Source organism: Sciurus carolinensis, chromosome 12 (genome assembly GCF_902686445.1).
Source record: "Sciurus carolinensis chromosome 12, mSciCar1.2, whole genome shotgun sequence".
In the NCBI taxonomy this organism is placed as follows: Eukaryota; Metazoa; Chordata; class Mammalia; order Rodentia; family Sciuridae; genus Sciurus; species Sciurus carolinensis.
In genome coordinates, this window is record NC_062224.1 from 71,772,105 (window position 1) to 71,798,012 (window position 25,908).

General features: G+C 32.1%; 1 protein-coding gene across 2 annotated transcripts in view; it reads left to right on the plus strand.

Moving 5' to 3' along the window:
* The window catches only part of Gpatch2 (G-patch domain containing 2), a 181,784-nt gene that overhangs the window by 33,041 nt on the left and 122,835 nt on the right, over positions 1-25,908 (plus strand). The gene's annotated exons all lie outside the window — the stretch shown is intronic.

Here is a 25,908-nt window from a genome sequence, read left to right on the forward strand (position 1 = left end):
ACCTGAGGGAATAAAATTAAAAGATTCTAATCAAATGTCATGTTTTAATCCCTATTTTTAATTTTGACTTGTTCTTTAATAAGGATTCCATGTTTCTGTTTCAGAGTGATTTTACCTGCTCTTTTAGGTTACTGCAGGGAAAGCAGATCTCTTCTGGCTATGTAATGCATTTTATTTAATTTTATAGTTTTTATGATATCATATATTAGAGATTGCCAAAAATATAGAAAAATTTTAGAGAACATTTTTGGATTTGATGGATTACCACTCTTGAAAGGGAAACAAAACACTAAATATTTCTAATCCCGCATTATTTACCGCATGGGTGGTTAAATGCTACTTTAAGCCTCATAAAATTAAAAGGAAGAAATCTGCCAACTGTAGCAGGAATTGGATTTAGGAAGAGTGGTACAGAGCCAAAATATTGCTACAGAATTAAATGTCAAAAATCTTCTTTAATAGTAGATATATAGTTCACAGTGCTTGGTTATGATTAATACATTTAATCTAAATCACTGAAAGTTGCTCTCTCCTTTTCCATAAAATACAATAGGACACAAATCAGTTTTACTGTAGATGGATAACAATTGGAAAATAATGCATCTTCCCGCCCAATAAATTGTCAGTTATACCTTTTAACTAAAATCAATTCATCTTTCCAAAATTTATTGCAATTTCTAATAATAAATCTCCTCAAATGTTTATTCATTTGGTTTTTGATACATTTGTGCCACTTTTGCTATGGTCTAATGTTTTCTCTTTTGATTCATTGTAAATTAGAAAATCTATTTTGAGTCAATTTTCTAGTTAAGAAGTTAAAATCTATAACCTAGCACCTTTTTCATTCTCCTTTGTACATTTTAATACCCTTGAACTTGAACTTAAATGCATTCCAGTAAATTCTTTTCAGAAGGAGAGTAAAAGACTTTGCAATGTAACTTCTTGAGGTAAGGGCCAAATTTCATAAAACAAGCACTTAGGAGGTTGCTAGATGATTGTTGCTATAGACTCATTTTGAATCAAGGGTGTGGGAGGGCAGAGATACATGGGGTTGTGTTGTCATTTAAGTTTTAATTATTTAGCACAAAGAAGAATAAATAACAGTTCGAGTTAGGATCAAATATTGATTTTAATGGGAGTCTACTTTTATTTTTTGTTGATAGCAAAAACCCAAAAGTACCATTAAAAGAAAGAAGTAGATATAATCAGGTATCTTTTTTCTATATCTTACAGAATGTGTTCCCCTTATTAATCTGAATCTCCCATTATACATTTTTAAGCCCTAAAATGCATTTTTCATTTTTTTTATGTATCCTAATTGTGTGAAATCAGTTTGGTTTCCCACATTCTAGAATGTAGTGATCATAAAGATTCAATATAGGATGCATAAGCATTTCCCATTTTTCATAGTATTAAAATAAACTTGAGTAAGATACCGGAAATACTATATGGTGAACAATGACTCTGGTCATTTTAATTTTATGCTTTTCTTCACTTATTCCACACTAAAGTCACATTGGCATCTTTTTTTCCCTTGTTTTTTGCCTTCATTGTTTATGTAAAATTTTATAATGAACTTTGAGAATCAGTTTACTTTCTCACCAATTTAATGAAAATGTGTTTGCAATCAACATGTTCTTTTGAAATCATATCAACTAAGATTCTTTTAGATTTTTAGAATGGATACCACTAAGAATGAATGCGATATTAACTAATTTTGATTCAAATTGGTAACTTAGTGGGAAATTTACATGGTTGCTATCACAAAAGATGGTACATAATTTATGTAGAAGTTAATACATGTAATTTTTAATTCTTATATTTAGAGCAAGGGTAGAATTTGTTACTAGGATTAGTAACACAATCCTAGTTTCTCACACAGTGAGAAAAAAACAGATCTTCTCTAAGGCAAAAAATAGACATTAGTTAGATAGAGTTCTCACTTATTCATCTAAAAGTAGTCCCTTTATAAAATTGTAAACTTTACAATTTTTTTTTTGATAACCTGGATTCTTAAGCATATCTTACTCATCTGGGCTTACCAGATTAACTGTGTTATCAAATTACAGGTTTTAATAAGTTCACACCTGTGAAAACTTTAAAAGTTATCTCTGACCTGTCTGTACTTCCTGATTTTTTTTTCTATCACTTTAAACATGAAAGTCAATCAAATTATGCCTCTTTATTAAAAAAAAAAAGGAAAAAAAATGGTTATTATGCCTTTCTTTAAAATACTGATAATGGTTTTTAGTGGTATTTCTCCTATTATCTTAGAACCATTGATTAATAGTCAAATTATTACAAAGTATTTAGGGTTTTTCCTCCTTTACTATCAATACTGAAGATTTTAGCAATAACTAATATAACAGTTGTCACCTCTGCATGATGGTATTCAGTTTTGTGAAGGATAGTAAGTTTATCACACCCAGCTTTTAGAGGAAGTTAAGGGTTGGAGAGGTTAAGTAACTGACATGATAGAGCCAGGTTCAGTCTGCTGATTTCCTGATCCGGTGTACTTTTCTGTTTCCTCCATTTGTCTCTGATCTTTGTGGTTGAATATGAATTCATTAAACATAGTTCTAGGAATTGCCTGAAAAATTCTATTTTCAAGCATAATGATTTTTTTAAAGCAGATCAGTTAGTTATCTACATAAATTTCCCCCAGTTCTCTAATTCAATTTCTTGACCATTGACCTAACCCAAGTGTTCTTTAATCTTTCTCTGCTTTCTTTCACATCACTGTCAACTCTTCTCACACAGTAATATAATTCTTTGGCCCTTTTGACTACTAATTTAAATAGTTAATGCCAAATTAAATATCAATTCCTTTGCTTCATATTCTAGGTCTTTGCCATTAGGACTTCAACATATCTTTCCATCTTCATATCCTAATTCATCTTAGACATTACATTCTGAATGTACCTTCCACTTTGTAGCTTCTGTCACTTTGCGTCTACTATTTTAACCATTTGAAACTTCACACCCCCCTGTCCCTCTGGAAATCTTGCCCATTCCTCAAGATGCATCTAGTTATAGCCCCATCTGACAGCTTCCCCCCCCAGAAGGTATCTCTCTCCTTCAGAGACATTTACCTCTCCCATGACTTCATCACTGACAGAAGTATGGTGTAGCTACTTCTGGTGTATGCAAACAGCATAGAACTAGAAAACAGAATAACTTCACCAAGTCTGTGACTGCTGGCTGTGTGACCTTTGAGAAATCACTTTTGGAGCTTCACTTTCCTCATCCCTAAAATAAGGACAATAAGACCCTAAAATAGGGACAATAAAAACTAAGACAAGATAGTGTATAAGACTTATCAAACTACATTTTCTTCTGGAGTCCAAAGCTCAAATGCATTCAGAGACCAGGCAGATAATACACACGTGTGAAGTAGCTTTGGGATATATTAGCACACTGGAAAGTGCATTCTCTAGCTAAAAGACATTCAAGGGCAAAGGTTTTTAAGATACTGTGATGATCAGAAAAGGAAAAAAATATATAATAAACATATTTATTGGCCAAATACTGCTACCCTTTTTTTAACATCATCTGTATCAGAGCCTCAGCTGAAAAAAAAAACAAAAAACATCATTTCTTTCTTAAAAAAGCATTGTGTTTCAGGTAATAAACTCTGGAAAGATGGGTGGGTGAGTGAATGACTAAGAGGGTAAGTGAAATTTAAATGTATAATGTGGGAAATGGAATGTTTGCATATTAAGCTATTTTCCTGATCAGGAAACAGAAAGTATTATTTTTTTGAAACGTGATGTTATTTAGACCTTTAGACCATAGTTTCTCTTTTGGTACTTTAGTGAAACTAAGTATTGGCTTATACACAGTTTTACCTCCTTTTCTAAAGAGTTGACTATAGAAGCACTATTATTATTCATTGAGAATTCAGGCAGTTTACTGCATAGATGTTTCCCTGTCCTCTGCTTTGGTGTGTTCCTGAAAACTGAATGGAGCAGAGAGTTTGAATCTAGTGCCTATTCTATTCAGTTGCTTTTTCTTCTGATCTTTGACAATTGTCTGAGGAAAAGCCTGGTGCTTAAAATATAATTATATGATTCTCTTCCTTAGAATCTGGACAATGTGTGCTATTTATTTTTTTCATCTTTACAAATTCAAATATATCTTATTCAATGTGTTAGATGATACTTTAAAACAAATTTAGGTACAATTCTTGAATCATTAAAAGAAAGTAATATAAAATGAATTCAGTAAAATGAAAACCAAAGATCAAAAAGACTAATGTATCTATATTCTTCCATGAGTTTTTCTCATATTTACCAGTGAAATGACAATCTCTGCAGTTGTTCTGTGAAAAACTGGTGTCAAATGATTTTGATAGAAGAAAAATTATATTCCTGTAGGGTGGAAATAACCACCAATGTGCTATTTTGAAAAACTAATTCAAACATAAGCTTAGTTAGCTAATACAAACTTGACTGTATTCAATCAAGTACAAATAAGTGAAAGTTTCATTAATTTGATATTTATTATCTGAGTGGCACAATGCTCTCATCAGAAAAGAGGAAATCTTTTGACCTCTTTTAACTGCCTTAGACTGTCTAATAAGGAAAGGATTCCTCTTTGAAGAGGAGGAATAATCACTGAGACAATAAAAAGTCATTGCTCAGCAAGTTGCCTTGCACAAATTTATTTAAAACAAACTTCCCTTAAAGTTCTTTTTCTATTTCCTTATGCTCTCTTTTAGAGCATTTGTTTCTTTATACGTTAACTGTTTCTATTATAGGTCGTTTACTTACCTAAGTAATTTCCCTTGTTTGTAAATGTACAACTTTCTATATATATATATATATATATATATATATATATATATATATATATATATATGTGTGTGTGTGTGTGTGTGTGTATATTTATGTATATACACACATATATATAATTGATTTATAATGTTATAGATGTACTGTGCTTTAAAATTTGGAGACATTTAGAAAGACTAGATGTCTTTGAATCATCTAGTTCATATATTAAATAAACTTTAATTAGCAAATATTCAAGGAATACTATTTGTGCCCCAGGCACCTTCTACATGCTTGGAATACATTGGCAAATCAAAACACAAAAATATCTGTCTTGGTAGAACTTAATTTTATATTAGGCAGTACCTATTATATAGGTCAAGCACTTGGCTAAGGTATGGGATATACACTGAGGAGTTTTTTTCTCTTGTTCTTAGACGAACTTGCACACTAAATATAAAAATAGATGAAGGGAATTTGAACATGTATTTAAATTTTGTGAATGTGGTCCTAAGTGAACCAAAAGGTAAATAGTACTTCACCTAGTTTTAGGAAAAAGGCAAAGACATGTTGTTAAGGAAGTATTAAAAGATAACCAGAATTGTCCTTGCGACATGGGTAGAGTAGATGGGTTTTCCCTGATATCTGGGAAGTAGATTTCATCCAGTGTGTTAGAAACCATTTTTAACACCTACATTTAGGTACAATTAATCCTTGCATCTTTAAAAGGAGTTAATGTAAGCTTAGTTCAACAATAAAATAAAAATTAAAGACCCAAAAGACCCCAGTGTATATACACTGTTTTTTCATACACATCATTTAAGTGACATTTTTTTGCAGTCTGGGAATGACTCCTCAGGGAGATGAAACTTGAGAGAAGTTTTGCAAAAATAGCCATTGTTGTATGGGTGAAGAATAGTAAGAAAGTTCTGGACAGGGAAAAGCATAAGCCAAGGACAGATGGCATGAAGCAGTATGGTGTGTGCTGGCAGCCATAGGCAGTTAGGCCTTTTAGACTGGAACTTGTAAGAGAAGGTAGCAACATAAGATTTCAGAAGGCAAGTCCTGGGATACCTGGAGATTAGACAATTTATTGAAGGCCTTCTGGAAGATTTTAAATGACTTTACACAATATGTAGACTTACCTTCTTTCACATATAAGAGAAACTACATCTAATAACACCAAGAAAGACTTCATACCTTCTACTTCTCAGATGTTGTCCCAGTTGTCTCACTTTTTACCTTTTCCTGATATTTCTTCCTTCATTTCAAGTGTCTTAAAATGTCTTTTTGCATTGTTTAAACCCTAATTCATGTAAACAAAAAATTTTGAGTAGCTGATATTAGTCAGGTAATTGATTATATTTTAGTTTTGTTTAAAATGTATACTCTTGGTTTACATGTTCATAGTAAAATATTGGTTTTCTCCATTAAATTGTGATTTCCCTTAGGAGAAGGGTAGAATGTTCCCAGATGGATCAGCTGACAATCATTTTAGAATCCATTATTTAAGGAAGTTATAATCTATTTCAGTTGAATACAATGATTTTCATGATGAATCTAAGTAAGTAAAAAGGAACCACAGAGAAGGTATTACTGAGTTAAAGATTTTATTGTATATTTTTACTGTTTCATTTTGAAGGGCATTTAGTTATATGATTGGAATTTTTCAAAGAATGTCATACCTGATTGGTTCAGTTAAGTTTTAATAAAGTCCTCTGTTAAAAACAAAAACGAAAAGGAGCAGGGCATGGTGACACATGTCTCTAATCCCCACTACTCCTGCTTAGGCAGGAGGAACACAAGTTCAAGACCAGCCCCAGCAATTTAGGGAGATTCTGTCTCAAGATAAAAAATAAAAAGGGCTAGGGATGTAGCTTAGTCTTAGATCACTAACTTAGTAAGCATGAAGACCTGGGTTCAATCCCTAGTACTGGAAAAAAAGAAAAGGATAGAAAAAAAAACCTCAGCCTTTTAATGATGAGATCTTTCTAATAGTCATAATAATCATTAAAATCCTAACTATGTGCTTGAAAAAAAAGTTCCTGTTGAATAATTTTTAGTACTCTTGTTTTCTTAGACATCATCACTGGCACACTGCTGTCCAGGTATTAGAATTGAGTGATTACTGTCAGTTGTCTTTTGCAGTTAAGGCTTTGACCATGCTACTGTAAAGATATAATCTTTTTGCAGGGATTATAACTCTTCTTCATTGACCTGTCTATCCCCTCTACTTTTTTTTAAGAATCTCTCCGTCATCCTCTCCTATTCCAAGATCCCCATTGGTCATTACCAATGATTTGAGCCTTTCTCAACTCTGTCTTCCTCAACTGCACCCCAACATTTTAGTATCTTCCTAAGACTTCCACCTTGGTTCCCTTTATTGTACCATCTCAGTAGTAGCCTACCACTCAAGCTGTTCCTCTACCTCTCAGTATATTGGCTCCTCTTTTTCCTACTTATGAGATAATTAATTGGCATTCTCATGTTTGTTTTCATTTGGTTTTTTCTTTTTAATCAGACTTTCTATGTATACTTTTTCTTTTGTTCTGACACTTCAATTCTGATCTCTATGCAGAAGACAACTAGGTCTTTTGTCCTTACTTCCATATAACCTCTAACTCAGTGGATCTCAGTATTTTTTCTGTCCCAGTGTACCTGAGCAAACATAACATTGTACTTCAGTGTATTGATTCACTCCAGTAACAGTTCTTAACTTTGGATGGATGTCAGAACTCAGCCCTACTACTCCCATAGAAGGGAAGAATAGGTATAGTTTGAAAATCTCACAAAGGTAATTCTGGTACATGACCTGTGGCCATCGTCATGATAGTTCTTCTTATCCTGATTTCTTTCTTTCCTTTGTTCACATATGACAATTTTACCTCCCCCAAATTTTAGCTTTTTATCTAGTCATCTCCATCATATTATCATGATGATTTGGCTTGATATTCCATTATTTACTCTTCTCTTTTGAAGCATGTCCACATAATTTCTTGAAGAAGATACAACTCATATCAATAAATCATACTTATTTTGATCATATTTAAAATGAAAATTATCTTTTGAGTTCAAGAACAAAAAGTTACAGAGATTTGCTTTGTGGTAGGTACTCTACTGAGACCTAGAGAACCCAGAGTAGTGAATGGTTGGTATCTTTAATCTTAAAGAATTTGCTCTCATTGGGATGAATGGATTTAGGCACAACTAAAATAAGTTGTGAGTGCCATAACAGACACCTGAAACAATCGCACTGTTGGTACTAAAATAAAGAAAATGAGCACCTCTACTGGGGGAATCAGAGGTTATTTGAGCTATGCTTTTGGCCGATTAGGTTTTTCTACAAAGAAGAGTACAAAGGATAGTATTTAATAGAAAGACCAGGAGATAGTGGAATTATTTTCTGTTGTGTTCACATGTTCACATCTATCTTTGGTGTCACTAGTACTTGATACATTATAGGAACTTGATACAAGAACATTGAATGAACAAACATGGAGTTCTTAGGAAGATGAATTTAGATTTGTTTGTAGATACTCCTTTGTGGGAATCATAGATCATCCAGTTCTAGAGCTAATACTTAAATCAAGCATAACTGAAAATAAAAGGTTATAAAACCCATGACAAATTTAAGAAATGCTGAATACTCAAGTGTGTGTTAAATTTAAGGTACATGGATAATAGTGTCAAGGGAAAAAAAAAACTGTAATAAAGGTTTGGGGCTAATTGTGAAGGTATTAGAATAGATTACTAAGGAGCCTGGGCTATTTTCTGTATAGGCAGTGGAGAATCACTAAGGATTTTTTCATTGTTGCATTATAATTATAATAGTGGGATTCATTATACCATATTCATACATGCACGTAACAATTTGATCAGTTTCCTTCCCCAGTGTCTGCCCTTTCCCTTTCCCTTTCCTCTTCCCCAATCCCAGTTCCTCTTGCACTACTCTATTGATCTCCCTTCTAGTAGTAGTAGTAGTAGTAGTAGTAGTAGTAGTAGTATAAGTGGAATTTATTGTGGCATATTCGTACATGGACAATTCACTAGGTTTCATCCCCTGATATTGCTTCATATCCTCCTCTTCCCTCCCTCCCTCCTTCCCTCTCAATCTCCTTCCTCTACTCTATTTGTCTCCTTTCTATTTTTCCTGGAATCCCCTAAGGATTTTTGTTTAAAGAAGAAATCAGATCAATAAAGGTTTAGAAAGATCAACTTGGTAGGTATAAAGGAAGGGAGAGAATGAAAGGCAGAGAGTTCATCAACATATTAGCATTTCTCTTTACTGTATATTAATGATAATCATCATTAATTGCCAGTCTATCTAGAAAGCTTGTCTTTTTCTTTTTTTTTTGGAGGTGGGGGGCGGTGCTGGGGATCAAGCCCAGGGCCTTGTGCTTACAAGGCAAGCACTCTACCGACTGAGCTATGTCCCCAGCCCCTAGAAAGCTTGTCTTATTCCTGCTGAAGAGGAAAGAACACTGTGGCTGCTAAACGCTATGGATCCAAAGATAAATTCAGTGTGGTCTCTATTCTAAGGTATTCAACTGAAATATTCAGTTCACAGCTTCAATCATGTACCAGTTTTATACTTTTGGAAAAATTAAGTTCTGAGCCTTTCATAATAGTCTTGTAACAGATGGGTTGTGAAAATATAAAGAAACTGTGAACTTTAGTCTGTATTACAAATATTTTAGATCCTTTTTGTTCTTACTTGCTTCTAATCAGTAGACAAATCATGAGAGATCCTTCTAAATAATTGCTGAAATCTGTATCTTTTCTTTCCATTTCTTCTACCTCTGTTTTAGCTCACTCCCTTACTAATCCTCAAACTATCACCGTGGCCTTATGTTTGGTGCCCCACCTCCTACTTCTACACCAATGTTCACACAGAGTTGTTCTTTCTGTGTTCTTTGTAAAACATGGTTCTGTTTGTGACTCTGCTATTATTCATGTTCAAAACTTTCCATTAGTTCTTCTTTGCTTATCATTTTTCTAAGTCCTCTGTGATTTGGTCAGTGCAAAGAGTGTCTGCCAATAGTGTCTGTAGTTTCAGAATCTTGCATTTCTAAAAGGTTGTTTTCTACAAAATATAAAAATGAGGACAGTGTTCCATGATCAAATTTGGGAAACACCAGATTAAAGTAATAAGGTCTATAGGACTCTACTGCATTTTAACAAGAACTTTTATAGAGAAATACTTGTAAAATGGAGCTACACTTTTTTTCTCCCTCCTTTCCTTCCTAGAACTTGTATCTAGAATTCTCGTTTTGGAAAATGCTACTGGGGACCTGTTTAGAGTCAGGAAAGTTAAGTTTTCTTCCCATTTCTGTAATTAACTAGCTTTCTACCTGAGATAAATTGATGTTAGGATCAGAAAACCATCCAGAAACTCCATTTTCTTTTTTGAAGTTCTATGATCTTCCAAGCATGCCCTTACTTTTAAAAAGTGAAATATAGTATACATAAAAAGAAAGTGTTTTTATGTATGTGTGTATATATATGTATGTTTATGAATATATGTAATGTATACATTTTAAGTACCTATGTGCACAAAATATTTATATGCACTTATGTTCTTAAAATATAAACAAATAATTATACACACACAAATATATACATATTTATATGTATACTTATATTTTCATTTTAAAGAATAAGCCTGTGTAGCTTTCTTCCCTTATGGATTAAGAGTTAAATATATAAATGTCTCCAAAACTTTCTTAGTGATTTCCCAGCATTAACTCTACTCCCAGAGGTAACTTACTCTCAAAAATTTCATTTTAATCACTTTCTTGCTTTTATGTGTAGCTTTATATTTTAGTAGTATATAGTTCCGTATGTATGTACATGTCATGTCATTTACTTTTACCAATAACATAGGGCATAAATACTCTTATTTTATGGACTTTAGCAGTGAAATGAACTTGATCTGCAAACATCAATATTAGTCTCAGGAAAAAAATACCGGGAAGGGTAGATTATAGAAGAAAACGTAATGTAACAGCCCTTCCATATAAATCTGTGTCCTAACAGGCAAAATTAGAGATAGTGTTTAAGGTGGATTTAGTTTTCAGATGAATTTAAACTTCTTTAAAATAATATTTTTATCTTATAAGATCTGTCATGTACTATATTAATACATCTACCCTGAACTTTAAAAAAATAAAATATTTTATAGTTGTAGGTGGACATAATATTTTTATTTATTTATCTTTATGTGGTGCTGAGGATCGAACTCAATGCCTCACACGTGCTAGGTGAGCACTCTACCACTGAACTACAGTCCCAGCCCTATCCTGAACTTTTTTGATTAGTGTTTTCCTTGTATTATGTGTCCCATCCTTTTACTCTTCTTTTCTGTGTTCTTTTGTTTTAGGTATATATTTTGTGAACAGTAAGGTTGGATTTTTAAGAAATGTGTTATTATAACGTCTACCATATCATTTGCAATTCCAGATTTTCATTTATTGTGATTTCTTATGTGCATGGACTTATTTATACCTTCCAAATTTGAGTCTATTTCACTTCCTTTTTGAAAACTTTTTCCTCATTCTTTTTTTTTTTTTTTTTTTTTTTTTAATTCCTGTCTTCCCCTACTCCCCTTTTTAAATTCTAATTTCCTTATCCATTCTACCAGTTTGACAACCAGGTAGCTAGATTGCTTGCTTTGAAATTTTGCTTTGCATGTTTAAGAATGTTAAAATCTAATGTTAATATTTAAATCTCCCCAAATATTAAAATACAAGTACCTTAGAACACTAATTTTGATTCCCCATTTTCAAACTTAAAACATTCTATTGTTTTATAACACTGAATTATATATCCTCACTTATGTACACCATTTGTTTAGATCTTTGGGGTTTATCACATTCTTATCATTTCACCTGATCTTTCAGACTCTCCTTGCAGGGTCATTTTTCTTTTTCTTCTAGTATATTCTTAGAAGTTCCTTTAGTAAAATTCTAAAGCTAATAAATGTGCTGTTTTTAATCTGAAAATAGATTTATTTTTATGATTAGGGTTTTTGTGAGCATATAATTCTGGATTAAATATTTTTTCTCAGTATTTGAACAATATTCTTGTAGTATCTTTTGGCATTTATCGTTGCTTCGGGAAGTCTATCATCAAACTAATGTTAGCATGTATTTTTCTTCCATGGCTATTTCCAGTCCCCCCCAAAAGAAAAAAAAAAAAAAAATCTTTGATTTATTTCATAGTTTCATGACAATATGTACACAATGAACTTATTAACATACTTCTTTTCTGTTGTATTTCCTGAATCTCAGAATTCCTCCTTTCCATCAGTTCTTTAAAAAACTTAACCCTTATGCAAAGGTTGTCTTTTATAGTCGACTATCATTTTACAATTCCAGACAGAAATACATTGCAATTTCTCATTTTATTCTCAGTGTTTCTTAACTCTTGGCTCCTGGTTTTCATTTGATTGTACTGTAGGTAATTTCTTCATTTGGGTCTTCCAGTTGATTCATTCTCTTTTATCTTAACTTACTCATTCTGTTAGTAAGAATAATCTGATATATGTACTAACTATGAAATGCTGGTAATCTTTAATTTTCCCATGCTTTTACTGCATTTTATCCAAGAAAGAGTGTACTTTTTATGAATGGAGTACTTCAGTAGTTTGATTTCTGTTATAATATGAACTTTGCAATCTTAAGTTCTCCTATTAATCACAACTCAAAATTTAATAAGAATAAGGCACTGAATAGCAAGGAACCAGCTAGGCTATTCAAATCCTTTAACTTTGTCATGGACGTACTACCTAAATGTTGTAAATTGTTTCCATGTATCTGTCATATTCTGGTTTCATAAGATAATGATTTAATCCATTTTCTTTATTTCCACAATATTTTGATGTTAAAGTATCATTTTTTGAACATTACAACAATATTTTATGCAACCTTTCATATTGGGTATTTTTCTTTTTTAAGGGTAAAATTGTGGTGTTACCATTTTTTGCCATTTAATTTGGGGGGATTATTGCCTGGATTTTTTCTCTTTTTGCAAGTTTTTATAATGTTATTATTTGAAAATATAAGTAGATTTACCACTCTAAGGAATGCTCTTAAATAGAGCCTGATTTTGTAATCACAATTATTATCAAAAACATTTTTGACATCATGAGTTTGTGATGACTTTTAAATTTTTACAAAAATTTTTTATAAAATATTTTGTAAAAATTGTTAAATACTATAGAATTGTAAGTTATTACTTGTAATAATTAAGGATTTGCATAGTGCTTTTCATCCAGAGTACCAAGCATTGTACAAGTAACTTTTTTCCCTTTTTTTTTATTAAAATATTTTTTATTTTTACAGACACATTTTGATTCATTGTACACAAATGGGGTACAACTTTTCATTTCTATAGTTGTACACAATTTATATTCACGCCATTCATGTAATCATACATATATATAGGGTAATAACTGTCTGTTTCATTCTACTGTTTTTCTGTTCCCACCCCTCCCACCCCTTTTTCCTCTACACCATCCAAATTTACTTCATTATCCTTTGCCCCCCGCCACCCCCCATCGTTATATATTGTTATGCACTGATCAGAGAAAACATTCGACCTTTGGTTTTTTGGGCTTGGCCTATTTCACTTAGCCACATCAATGTTCATAGCAGCTCAATTCACAATAGCTAGATTGTGGAACCAACCTAGATGCTCTTCAGTTGACAAATGGATACAAGTAACTTTTCAACTTTGTCTCTTCTGTAACAGTTAAAGAAAAGGAACATTGGACAATAGAATAGGAAAAGGGTGACAAAGAACTGTAATATAAAAGAAAAGAAGTAGGGGAGTGTATACTATGGCAAACTCAAGTAATAATGCCCAAGCCAGTTAATGCCATTTCTCTCCGTGTTTAACTTTAAAACCTTTGCTCTTTGCTTGCTGAATCTCACCTCTCAGGGACTATAGATATTTTTTTGGCAGAAGGGAGAAGGATCAAATAATTTAGTACAAGAAATAGGCTAAAACTGAACTTAAATTGAAAAAAATATATGCCATATTATATTTTCTAATATATTTTCTGTGTTTCTAATTATTTCCCCTGAGAAACACTGCATAGCTAGTTTACACATTGCCTGCACATCCACCCAGTCACAAGAACATAACATACCCTTACACATCCCATTGAAAAATAAGGAGAGGTAAAATCTTGCTGTCAAAGTTTTAAAATCATTGTTTTCTAGAGTGTTCTCTAACTTTGTAAAAGGCCATTAATGGCAAGAGAAACAGTGTGAGGATAGAAGTCCCTTCTAAGCATAGAGCACTACTTCTTTAATCTCCCTACAAATCATGGGACTGATGGTGGTTGATCTTGTTAAAACTTAAATTCTGATTCAGTTAAATCCTGCCTGGAGCCTGAAAATTTGTATTTCCCTCAAACTTCCAGATTATATCCAGGTTGCTAGTCTGGGGACTACCCTTATTAAACAGCAAAACTTGAGAAGATATTTGGGGAAGGAAAAGATTTTAAAGGAGAAGAATGATGGGCAATTATTGAAGGCAAAGTTACCCACTATTTTGTTGTAAAGAGCAATGATTTCAGAATGAAGGAGGCAGATCTCTTTGTTGAGATTTTGAAGTAATTGGGAAATTTTTGCTGTGATTGTATACACTTTTGTAGACATATATTTCATAACGGTTTAATTTGATACAGATTTTTTTAAGTGAGCCTTTTCCTGTTAATTATATATAAATGTTCAAGTTAAAAGTTACCTTACCAATGATTACAGTTATGATCATTAGTTTTTCAGCCTTTATTTAATATCATCTAATAGGCAGTATATTGAGAATAGGGTGTAAGGACACTAATGATTAGTTTATATTCAAGAAAGTTTAAATTTATATCATTGACCAACTTAAACTTGTAAGAAATTTATTGAAGATAGTAGAGAAAGTTAAATTCTTGTGTTTTTCTTTGTATGTGTCACTTTCTTATATAATACATTGCTGAGTAAAACAAATAATTATTTCTGGTTTTGTATCCTGAAAATGTATATACATAATAGTAAAATTATGGTTGCACAAATGTAAGATTTATTTTATACTTTTGACACATCTAAATTTCCTAGCCACGTGTGGCCTACGGCTACCATATTAGATGGCACAATTAAAGCCTTTGTTCACATAGGAAATTAAGTGGTACTTTGATTTCTTCTCTTTTTCTCCTTTCATTTGGAAAGATCACAATAGCTTTTAGTTGTATATAAAAATAGGACTTTTTATCAGCAGCAGGTAGGTGGTGCCCTGGTTGCAGGCTTTGACAGATTCTCAATAAAATTCAGTTTATCTGGTGTTTGTAAATACATTTCAGTAAAGTTTATAAAGATTGTTTCATATATGAAGTAAAATGTAAGAATTTTTAAGGCCAAACTTTAGTATTTAGCGTTCACCTTTAAGTGTTGGTCAGACCCATATTATATCTCAACATTTAAACTCTTGATGATTTTTATGCGCAAAGTGCATAGATTTACTGCTGCAGTTTGAACATTTTTAAATTAAAATATATCTTTCATTCTGAATGTATTGATTTACACATCTCTGTGTCAATATTAAGTCAAGAGAATTTTCCAATAAGTTAAAAAGATTTGGCAGGGCAAGTTAAATTTATTAGATTTGCTAAAGGTATTTTCTTGTCATGTTTGGGCATCTCTTCTTTATTTTATTAGGATTTTTTTTACAGTACTAAATTTAATAACACAGTCTCATGCCTCCTAATTCATTTCTTTGGGAATGAATTGCCATTGGAAATCTTGACATTCCTTATTAGCATTTCTGTTTTGTTTTTCTTAAAACAGTGTAATTTAAATTTTCTTACATTGTCGTAAGATATATCATTGTTTGGGTTTTATTTGTATTTAAAAACTCAGTCATTTTCCTATCTTTCCTTCTGAGTTTAAGAAAAATTATACTTTTTGAAAATATCAGATGGTAAAGCAAGTTTATTCCAGTTCATTACAAATATGAAAGTGTTCATGAAGGTTGAAAAGCTTTAGGCATAATCCACCATAATTCTAAGTGTACATCTGAATAAAGCATTGACATTGGATTTTATGTTTTCACTAAGCCAGAATATAGATATCAGGTCCTTAGGATATATAAGAGGATCACTTACTGTATTATATGTTTACACACTTAGAGAACAGAAACTGGTAGTCTTGAGTCACCAAATGTTGCTATTTCAAGTTCATTAATATATTCATTAGATTATAATTTTACATAGATATTTTAGACTAGCATAAATATACTCTATTTTATACCATAATGCAAAGTTAACTTTAAAAGACAAAATGATGTTGTAAATATACTCACATCAAAATATGTGAATTGTGTGTTACGAGAGAAATGGTAGTTTTATTCAATCAGTAAAGCATAGTTTATAAGTGGGTAAAAAGTTTGATACAACAGAAAATCGCAGAAAATTGTACCAGAAACTTTAACCAGATTTTTGTGAACTAATTGGTAGTATTATAAGTACTTCAGACTGGTAATTCTCCTATGCTGTTAAATCAAGTGTACCCAGTGCTTTGTGATAATTTTTTTTTTACTGAGTGTAATGGAAGTCACAGTATAATGTGATACTAGTATTTTTAATAATACTTTGGCATCGGTAATAAATGTGTTCATAGGTTCTTTGATTTGGATCACTTAGTACTTCAGGAATTTCAGTCAACATGTAATAAAACTGAATTTAGTCTGTGGACAAAATAATGTATCTGTTTCACTAGCAAAACAGACCTAACATTTTATAATAGCTAAAGCTTACACTAATTGAATATTGCTCCAAGATTCCACATGAGCATGGTCATTTAACCTAACAACCATGTAACATGGCCATTATTTACAGATGGGGAAACCAAGACACAGGTTAACTGATTTCCTCAAGGTCATGAAACTGTAGTATATATGAACTTATGAGCTATAGCAAAAGGCAGAGCTCAGACTTGAAAGGAAAACTCTATCATGCAGAGACCATGAGTTTAAATATTAAGTTTACTGCTTCCTCATACAATATAAGCGTTTTGGTTTTATAACTATTTCAGATATGTTATACTTACTTTTAAGGAAAAGGTACTGTTTTGAAAATATAATTGGAGAATTTTCTGGTTTAAAATATGATATGATTTTTTTCTTAAAAAAAACTTTTTATTAATTATGTACCCCATGGTCCTTTATATATAAACAGGTACAGATTTCTATAGAATCTTTGTTAAGCTCTTGAATATACACTTGCATAAAATGCTATTCAAACTGCATTGCTATCCAATTGCAATTATATTATAAATTTGTATATTCTCAGGCATGATATTAGCAATTAATCTGCTTTGCATGTTTCCATTTTAGAATTTTTTAAAACTTTGTGCAGCAGAAACAAAACAATGTTAAAAAACCAAACTATGATCACCACTGCTTGCTATATATTCAGTCATCTGCTTAATCCTTATCCCCTTCGCATTGTCAATACCCATCTAATTCCACTTTAACAACAGTAATTGGCTGATGGAGTAGAAGATATAGATTTGTTTTCTTGATGACTCCTTGACTTTTTTTCCTCTGGTAATACTAATAGAATTCCAAATCCGTACTGGTGCGATCATGTCATGAGTAGGTCAACAGTCATGTCAAGGTCCTATTGGAAACCTCATAGCCAACATCTTAATTTAGATTTAGCTATCTTTTTCACTTGTATGTGCAATTGTAAGCAATTTTTTCAAGTCTCAACTCTCCATTATAACGGAATTCATTTAGTTCAAAGGGAGATAGTTCTGCATATGAATTATATGGCTGGTTACAATGAAGTAAATAGAATATATATAATTTTATGGACCTCATTTGCATGTCTTTCTTTTTTGAAGTTACATAGGTTGAACAGAAATAGGAAGACTTTTACCTGTTTTCTTTTTGCAATCAGTATTACTTTTATGATGCTATTTATGGTAATGAAATGTGATTTAGCAGTATTAAGTTCTAGGAAAGTATGCTTTTGCTTTAAATAGGGCCTGTATCATTGAATTATTACCAGCCAGTTTGTCCTTAGTGCTCCAACTTTACTTCATTAATCTGAAAGGAAAAATATGTATTTGTACTAAGAAAATGCATTTTTAAATTAGTAAGCCACTTTAATTTTTTGAGATGGCCGGTATGTAATTCAGGCAAAAGCAAATATTGAAGTATGGAAATAGTATATAAATGAGTGTATGTGTAAATGTGTTTGTATTCATCTCTGTATAGATATATACCTTTTATATATTTGTTTTCTTTGCTTATAATTTTGATTAATAAATGTTCTATGAACCACACTATTTCCTGCATATATAAGGATGCATGACACTGTGTTTTAGATAGTGATAGATGTTAATTTCTTGAAGCCGTGAAGTTTGTTTTTAAAAAAATTGGAATATTAAAAAAAAAAAAAACATACAACCTAAAGGAGAAACAATGGGTTAAAAGAAACTTAGCTTTTAAGACTTATAGAAATTAACTGGCATAGGGATTATGAAAGCAAAATCATTCTGATTTTCAGTTTAATTTTTACATTTTAAAATTTGTTCTAATATTCTTTTATTAAATTAAAATCTAGAACAGGTCTTTTGAACTGATTTTTGTTTGTTTATTTGTTATCTTCCATGTATAGAGATTGTACACATCCAGGAGCAATGCTGTATTATCATACTAATAGGTTTCTGGTGCTGCCATTTATTTGTTTGGAAGGCCAAAGCAATCAAATTGGAAGCACATAAAGAATCAGTAACAGTTTTCTCATGTCATGATGCATTGATCTTCTACATCAATTGTATTTCAAATCTGAGCTGCCTGGAATTTTGACCAATAAATCCAAAATTTTATTTGGTTATATAAGCTCGTCTAGTTTTCTCTTTTTCTTAATGCCCTTTGGTTATTTTTAAAAATAAAATTGATATAAATGCCACTGACTGATTTCCTTCTGAAGGCAATGACTATGTGTTGTCATATTAAGAGGATTTTTAATATCATTCTCTTGCTTGTATGTACTTATGACAACTAAGATTTACAACCTTTGCTAGGACCAAGGGAAAAACAAAGAAAAACAGCATTTCATAAAGGACAGAACAGTATGCCATGGGTCAGATCTGAGTTCTAATCCCAGCTTTGCAGAAATCTAGCACTATGACTTTGGGCAAGGCTTTTAAGCATTTTGTGTCTGTTTTCTCATTTGTAAAAAATGGAGAAGGCTTAGGCTTTTTGTGTTTTAAATTCATGAATAATGTAAGTGCAAGGCCCAGATCACTTCTCAAGACCTAGGAAAAAACATCAACCTCATTTTTCCAAACATGTATGGATTTATTAGGATTTATTAAAAAGAAAGAAAATGATCTTTTCTATTTTAGACACTGAGTATATGAGATTGAATTTTATATTTTTTCTATCCCTGAATTTGATCTTGAATTTTGCCTTTCTTTGTAGTTTCCAAGATAAGCATTCTCTTTAGAGTCAAACAGAACCCGGACTCAAATTCTAGTTGTACCTGTCGCTTACGGAGGAAGTGATTCTGGACTATACACTTAACCTTTCTGTATCTTAGTTCCTACTTTTGCAAGTGAGGATATTAATGTTTACCTGAGAAGGTTTATGGGAGGCAAGAGGTTGAATGAGTATAACTTGTAACATATCTAGCAGTATCACTGGTCCATCATAAGTGTTCAAAATTGTTAATTTCCCCCTTCTCTCTTTTTAAGTCTGTAATTATCCCGTTTATTGCTTTGTTTCATTTTGACAAATTGCTAAACCCCTATCTCTACATAGCAGATAAATTGTCCAGTAACTAAACACAGTCACTCAGTGTCATTCCATATTGCAGGCATCAGTGGAAGGACACTTCTTGAACTTAAACTTGTTTTGGAGCTCGAGGGGATTCCCAGTGAACTCTGTCAGTTCAGGCTGTCTCTAGGGCAGTTATGGTTTCTTGGTTTCAATTTAAGTTTCCCTGGCAGCTTCTGGGACCTGGGCTGGAGTGGGACTTGGGGAAAAGAAGACTGCTGAGAAAATTAGACCATTGCAACTCAATGTATAAAAAGGTAAAAATGGCACATTTTTGTTATCATTCTTAACCACTCTATTCTCTGCTCAGCATTTGGAAAATCCTCTTCTTTAAGGAATAGTATTTCAGCATAAGCTACTTCCAAGAATAATCATTATTCATCTTAATATCCAATGGTGATTCCTACCTTGTACCCATGTCAAGACATATTCCTTTTTAAACATCTATCTTGCAGGTGTAATTTTTGTAAAGCAAACCATTGTCATGTTCTCTGCACAATAATTAAGTAAACATATTTAGCTAAGTCATTAATTGAGTTTTTTCTGCAACTTGTTCTGTGAGCATTAGAATCAAGGCCGTTAACATTATTTGAACATATCTCTGTAGTATAATTAACAGCAAGGATAGGTTGATTCTGAAAAGGACATCTAGCAGTTTTGACACTGAGAATTAATTATAAGAGAAAAGACAGATTTGTGCTCTGGCTAGAATTAACTAGCAGTTCAAAACATAAGCAGTCACCTTGGGCTCTTATAACAAAAAGTGACACTCCTTTCTTAACATTTAGCTTGCAAGTTGATTTAGACAACTCATCTGCTTGTCAGCTCTCTTTCTTCTGTTTAATTAAATTTAGAAAATAATTCTTGTTTTTTCTTGTATCATTCCAAAGTTTGTTTGTTGAATAAAAAAAAAAAAAAGTCACTTCTTATGTGTGTTTGAGTTTAAATGGTTCAGATACTTATCAGAGGTCATTCATTCTAGGAGAAAGGAGATGACATTCAACTTAACATTTCTTCCCAATTTTAAAGAATATCTTTTTAATTAAAGAGTTGAAAATTGTGCTAGTCCTTTGCAAGGAATGGCTCACATAAAATGCTGTCACTGTATTTTGTTGATTTTTTTTTTCCGGGTGACCACAATTATTTTAATGCTTTTAATGCAACTTTCCTCATTTTACAACAACAAAGGCCCTCTTCAGATGTCTTACACTGGTTAATCCAGAGAAACACTGTGATAGTGGGGTTAATTTTGAGTGCACAAAGAGCTATTGGAGGGTACAGAGAGGGCATCTGTTGGATAAGCTTTCAATATGATGAGAATGATAACAGATCTGCCACTTGTGCAAAAGACAAGTAATCTTTTACAGTATTTGACTTTAAAAAGTGTCATTTTATTTGTTTAAAGAACATATTTTAGATGAATGAGTTATAAATTTTAGTATCAGACTGCCTTCCTTCTTGCACTTTTAAATGTTTTGGATCTCAGGATATCTGTATCCTGTTTTAATATCTTAAATAGGTACAAAAATTACAGGTGGAATTTTTATAAAAATGCTTAAACACTGTTTGCTGAGATTTCTTCTTAGTTTTTTACTTTTAACTCTTTCTTCCCAAGGGAAAGTAGCTTTTTCTGTTATATGTGTGACCATGTGTGTACTCAGTTGTTTGGGAAGTCATATACAGATCTCAACACTTGATCTCATCTCAGACAGATTAAATTGGGGGTGTGCCAGACATTGGTATTTTGGGGGTGGGGGAATTGGTGATTGTAATGTGTAACCAGGGAGAGAAAACTAGAGAAGAATCAGGAAGACTTGTGATTGATTCTAGTTCTTAATCTATTCACCTTTGGGCCTCGGGCAAATCACTTGAGTCTTTAATAAAATTCTGATTTTTCATTGGTGTTGTTGTGCAGACTAAGGGATTATGGGGCACCTGGCATAATGATTAATGGTGGTTCAGCAAACACTGGATGCCCATGAAGTATAGAAACAAAAGATAATTCTTCTTTTGTAGGTTGATGATGTTATGTTTGCCTTTGTGACCAGACTTAATGGAAACTGTGCACAGTCATATAAAGTTTTAAACTTTATTTCTTCCTTTTAGTGTCCTGAAATCTGGCATCACAGTTTAACTGACCTAGTTCTAAGACCTCTGGAGTTTGGCAGAATATGGCGGATTCCCCTTTTTGGCAAGACTTAAATTTCAGTTTGAATTCTGCTAGCCATCTCTGTAACTTCCCTTAGCCTTAGTGTTCTCACCTATAAGGCAGTTATAATGGTGGTAGTCAAATGAAAGGAATAAAGAAATACCACTTGAGAGTCCTGCAGGTGCCTAGAGAGTTTTACATCTTTATGCTTTTCATGCCAGATCACCTAATTTTCTTTCCAGTTATTTTTCCCACAACTACACTTTTCTAAGGTTGTTTCACTCTTTAATTTTACCTAATGAACCCCTTGACTATGGCAATAGTTAATTCTCATTGTTGCAAGTAATAGCATTAGAAACTATCAGATACCTTCTTGGAGTTCTAGTACATCATCTTTTCATGATAGTAACCTTGCCAGTAAAATTAAATAACTCTCCTTTTAAACTTACTCCTAGTGAACCCATGCTAGCTCCTGGTAACTATTTCTTTCTCTAGAACTTCAAAAACTCTTTAATAATATGATACAGTCATTATTTTGTAGTTATCTTGACATTTTATAGATAACAAGAAAATGTAATTTAAAGATATATTTGAAATATCTTTGAATATTTACATGAGCTCAGAGATTTGAACTGTTAAAGAAAATAAATATTCTCTCTTGTCTGTTTTTGTAAAACACTACTTGTGGAAGGTTTCAGAGGAGAAGGGACATTTGAACTGAAGAAGGGAACAGAAAGGAACACTGATAATCCTTTTAATTACTAGTTTTGCATTTTATTTTTTGCCTCATTTATTGATCAAAATACCCTTCAAGGTAAATACTGCTACACAAAACATTTACTCATGAAACTGAAGTCAAGAGAGATTAAAGAAATTTTCTCAAAAGGTTGAGGATTGAAATAAGATTCTGTCTTTGTCATCTGTATCAACTCTCCAAGTAGTGAATATCTATCTTTTCAGTTCATTTTCTTGGTTCAAATATTTTCAAAAAATAAAGAAAATCCTTTTTTTTTTAGAAGTCTGAACAGCATATTCTATATATCCCTTTTAATGTTTTTTCCTAACATTTTTTCTTGAATAAAACATTACTTAACTAATTAAAAATATGTGTTCTAAAACATCTGTCTGATCCCAGTTCATCATTTTGACTAGTCTTCTATTAATATTTTTACCATGACTTCTCCTGTGTTTTTTCTTTAAAACAGTAAATAGCAGTACCACCTTTTTAGGCATATCATAAACCTTCCTCTCCTTCTTTCATTATTAATGTATTAGTAAATCTTACTAAATCTATCCTCAGATGTATTCACGATCAGGTCCGAAACTCCTTGTTCTAATACCTCTTCATCTCTTTTCTTTTCTAATTTTTTTTTTTTTTTACATAAGCTGTTGGGTTTGCCTTTGATCTCGTACAGTCTGTTTTCAGAACAGCAGCCAGAGTGATCATATCAACCCTTCATTGCCTTCCTAGCTCCGTAGAATGGAAGTCCTAAAGTAGCTTACAAGACCCTTCTCTAGCACCCCATTTCCCTGTTACTACTTGTTTCTTCATATTACTTTTCATCTCCTACTACTTAACTCTTTTGCTTCCTTCTCTCTAGTAACATTGTCCTTGAAACCCTTCCTGCATGCTCCTGAGTTATCTCTTCCCTCTGCCTAGAAGGTTCTTTCTTTGGGTGCACATATACCTTACCTGTTAGAGGGATTTTCTAACTATTTAAAAAATACAACCCTCCTGTCTATCCCACTCCTGCTTTATTTTTTTTCCATAGTACTTGCCTGATCTTCCATCTCTGATTTTTATTGTGTACCTCCTTTCAGTAACATATAGACTCCAGAAAGGCGAGATTCTTAATGTGTTACTTACAGCTACTTCCCATGGCCTAGAACACTGCTAGACACGAAGTCAGTGATTGAATGGATGCATGCATACTGTCATGAAGTTTTCAGCCTTGCATCTTAATTTAACACATAACATGCATTAGTAATCACTTATGAAGACTATAGATATTCTTAACTATTTCAAACCAAATGTCCAAACAGATCTGGTTCATCACTCTTTAACATTGCATATGGGTATTTTTCCTACATTATGTGTGTATGTTCTTGAAGCAAATTGGATATAAGGGAATGTGGAATGTGATTTACATTGAGAATCAGCTAAGTTAGGGTGTTTACACATTATATATCACAGCTGCACTGTTTCAGTGGCTTTATGCTTTATCATAGATACATAAAATTTTGCATGAATGATAATGCTGATCTTGAATTGGAAAAGAAAGACCAATACTCTTAAACAAATGCTAGATGTAATTAAGAGCTGTATTTTCTGAGTGATGCTTAGGTTTTATAGCTATACACTCATAGCCATAAGATTCCTTTTAGTATTTAACTGTTTCTCTTAAAATAACTATGTTATTGTGAGTCTAAAAGCCTAATCTTCTAACCACATGTTTCCAATTGAAACAATTGTTTTAATAGCATTAAAAAAAACCTGAGGTTTGTTAGGAGTAAAACTCCTGCAGTAACAAAACAGTCTATATTATCACCACTTTTGTGCTAAATGCACAAATTGAATCTAGATGTTTTAATTACATATTTCAACATACTTAAGTATTAATTTTAATATCACTTTTGGGTGCATACTTTTCTTGACCTTTCCCACAGTGTTCAAATGAGTTAGATATAAAAAGGAATGCAAACAATATTGAATATTTAAGTATTTAAAATAGTGAATATTTTCCTATGTTTTTCATTAATAATTGGATAAATGAATTAATTGTCCATATAGTGAATGTTATGCCTTTATGTCTTTTATACAAATATTGATTTGTTTGAATTGAGTATAAAAGGTATAATAATGCCACGTTTCTGCCTGCATATTTGTGTGTAACTATTTCTTTATACAAAATAGAAACAGGTCTAATACTTGAGACTGGTATTATTACATGTGCAGTTTTAGAGCTAAAGATAGATTAAGCAGTTTACCCTCCCCACCCCAGAGGGTGAATATCCAATTGCCAAGACCAAGGGAACAAAAAGAAGTTTTAAGTTTTTGTTATCTTTATTAATTATCTTTTTCTCTGTATTTGAACTTTCTGAACTGAGGCTGGATGACTGTTAGTCAGGTTTATAAAGTAAATTTCTGTGTTGAAAAAAGTTTTACTTACAATGTACTTTTGTAAGAACTACCAGAATATTGCTTCTTTCATCTTATTTCATGTGGAGTCACTTTGTAGATATTGAGCAGGTCAGATCACACAAAAAGCATAGAACTTTCTTTTTGATACATCTTGTTTGTAAGTTAAGTTTCAGTCTGAAATGTGTTTGGTAGATATATGACTACCAACCAGTCCTCTTGCACTTGGAAATGCTGAAATATCCATGAGTAGTCCTAATGGTTTAAAAGAGCAGAGAAAAAGAAAACAGATCCATCATGGATACTTATTACAGTGTTAAAGTAACCATTAGCTGTGAAAATGTGTGAAATGTATGCATATGCATAATTTTGTTCTTAATTCCTTGAGAGCATAAAAAGAATGTGATTTTTTATGACTATTTTTGGCCACCACCATTGTGATAAGTGAAATAAAACTCCTGGAGAGTATTGTTTTTATTTTCAAGAATTTTTCTTAAATTTTGTGCAGAGTAATGACTTATTTTTAAAGATGGATGTCTTTAAAGTGAATATTTCTATATTCTCTCCTAGGGTTCAGTTTTTTTCTCTTATTATCATGCATTGGTTATAAAAATTTACCTGACAATATATTTGCATGTTTGAAACTCATATTTTATATATAGATTTTTTAAAGTCTCAGATTAAAGCAATTCCAGAGTCTTAAGGTTAACTTGATTTTTAGGGCCTCTAGCATTGTCAGAATAATTCCATGAGAAAAATATCAGATAATAAGTCATTCATTAAGTTAGCATTCACTTTTGGAGCTAAAGCTAAAATTTAATAATTAGCCTTTTCCTAACAACACAGAAGCTTAGCAGCTCTGTTTCCTTTGCTCAGGGCCAGCTATCCAAATATTCTGCTTCCTTTTCAACTCTCCTCGGTTATGCCTAGTTATAGGGAAGAGGGTAGCTTTTAAATTCATTCTAAAGGAAAGTTCTTAATGTAAATCTGTAAAGGAAAATAAAAGAGATTAC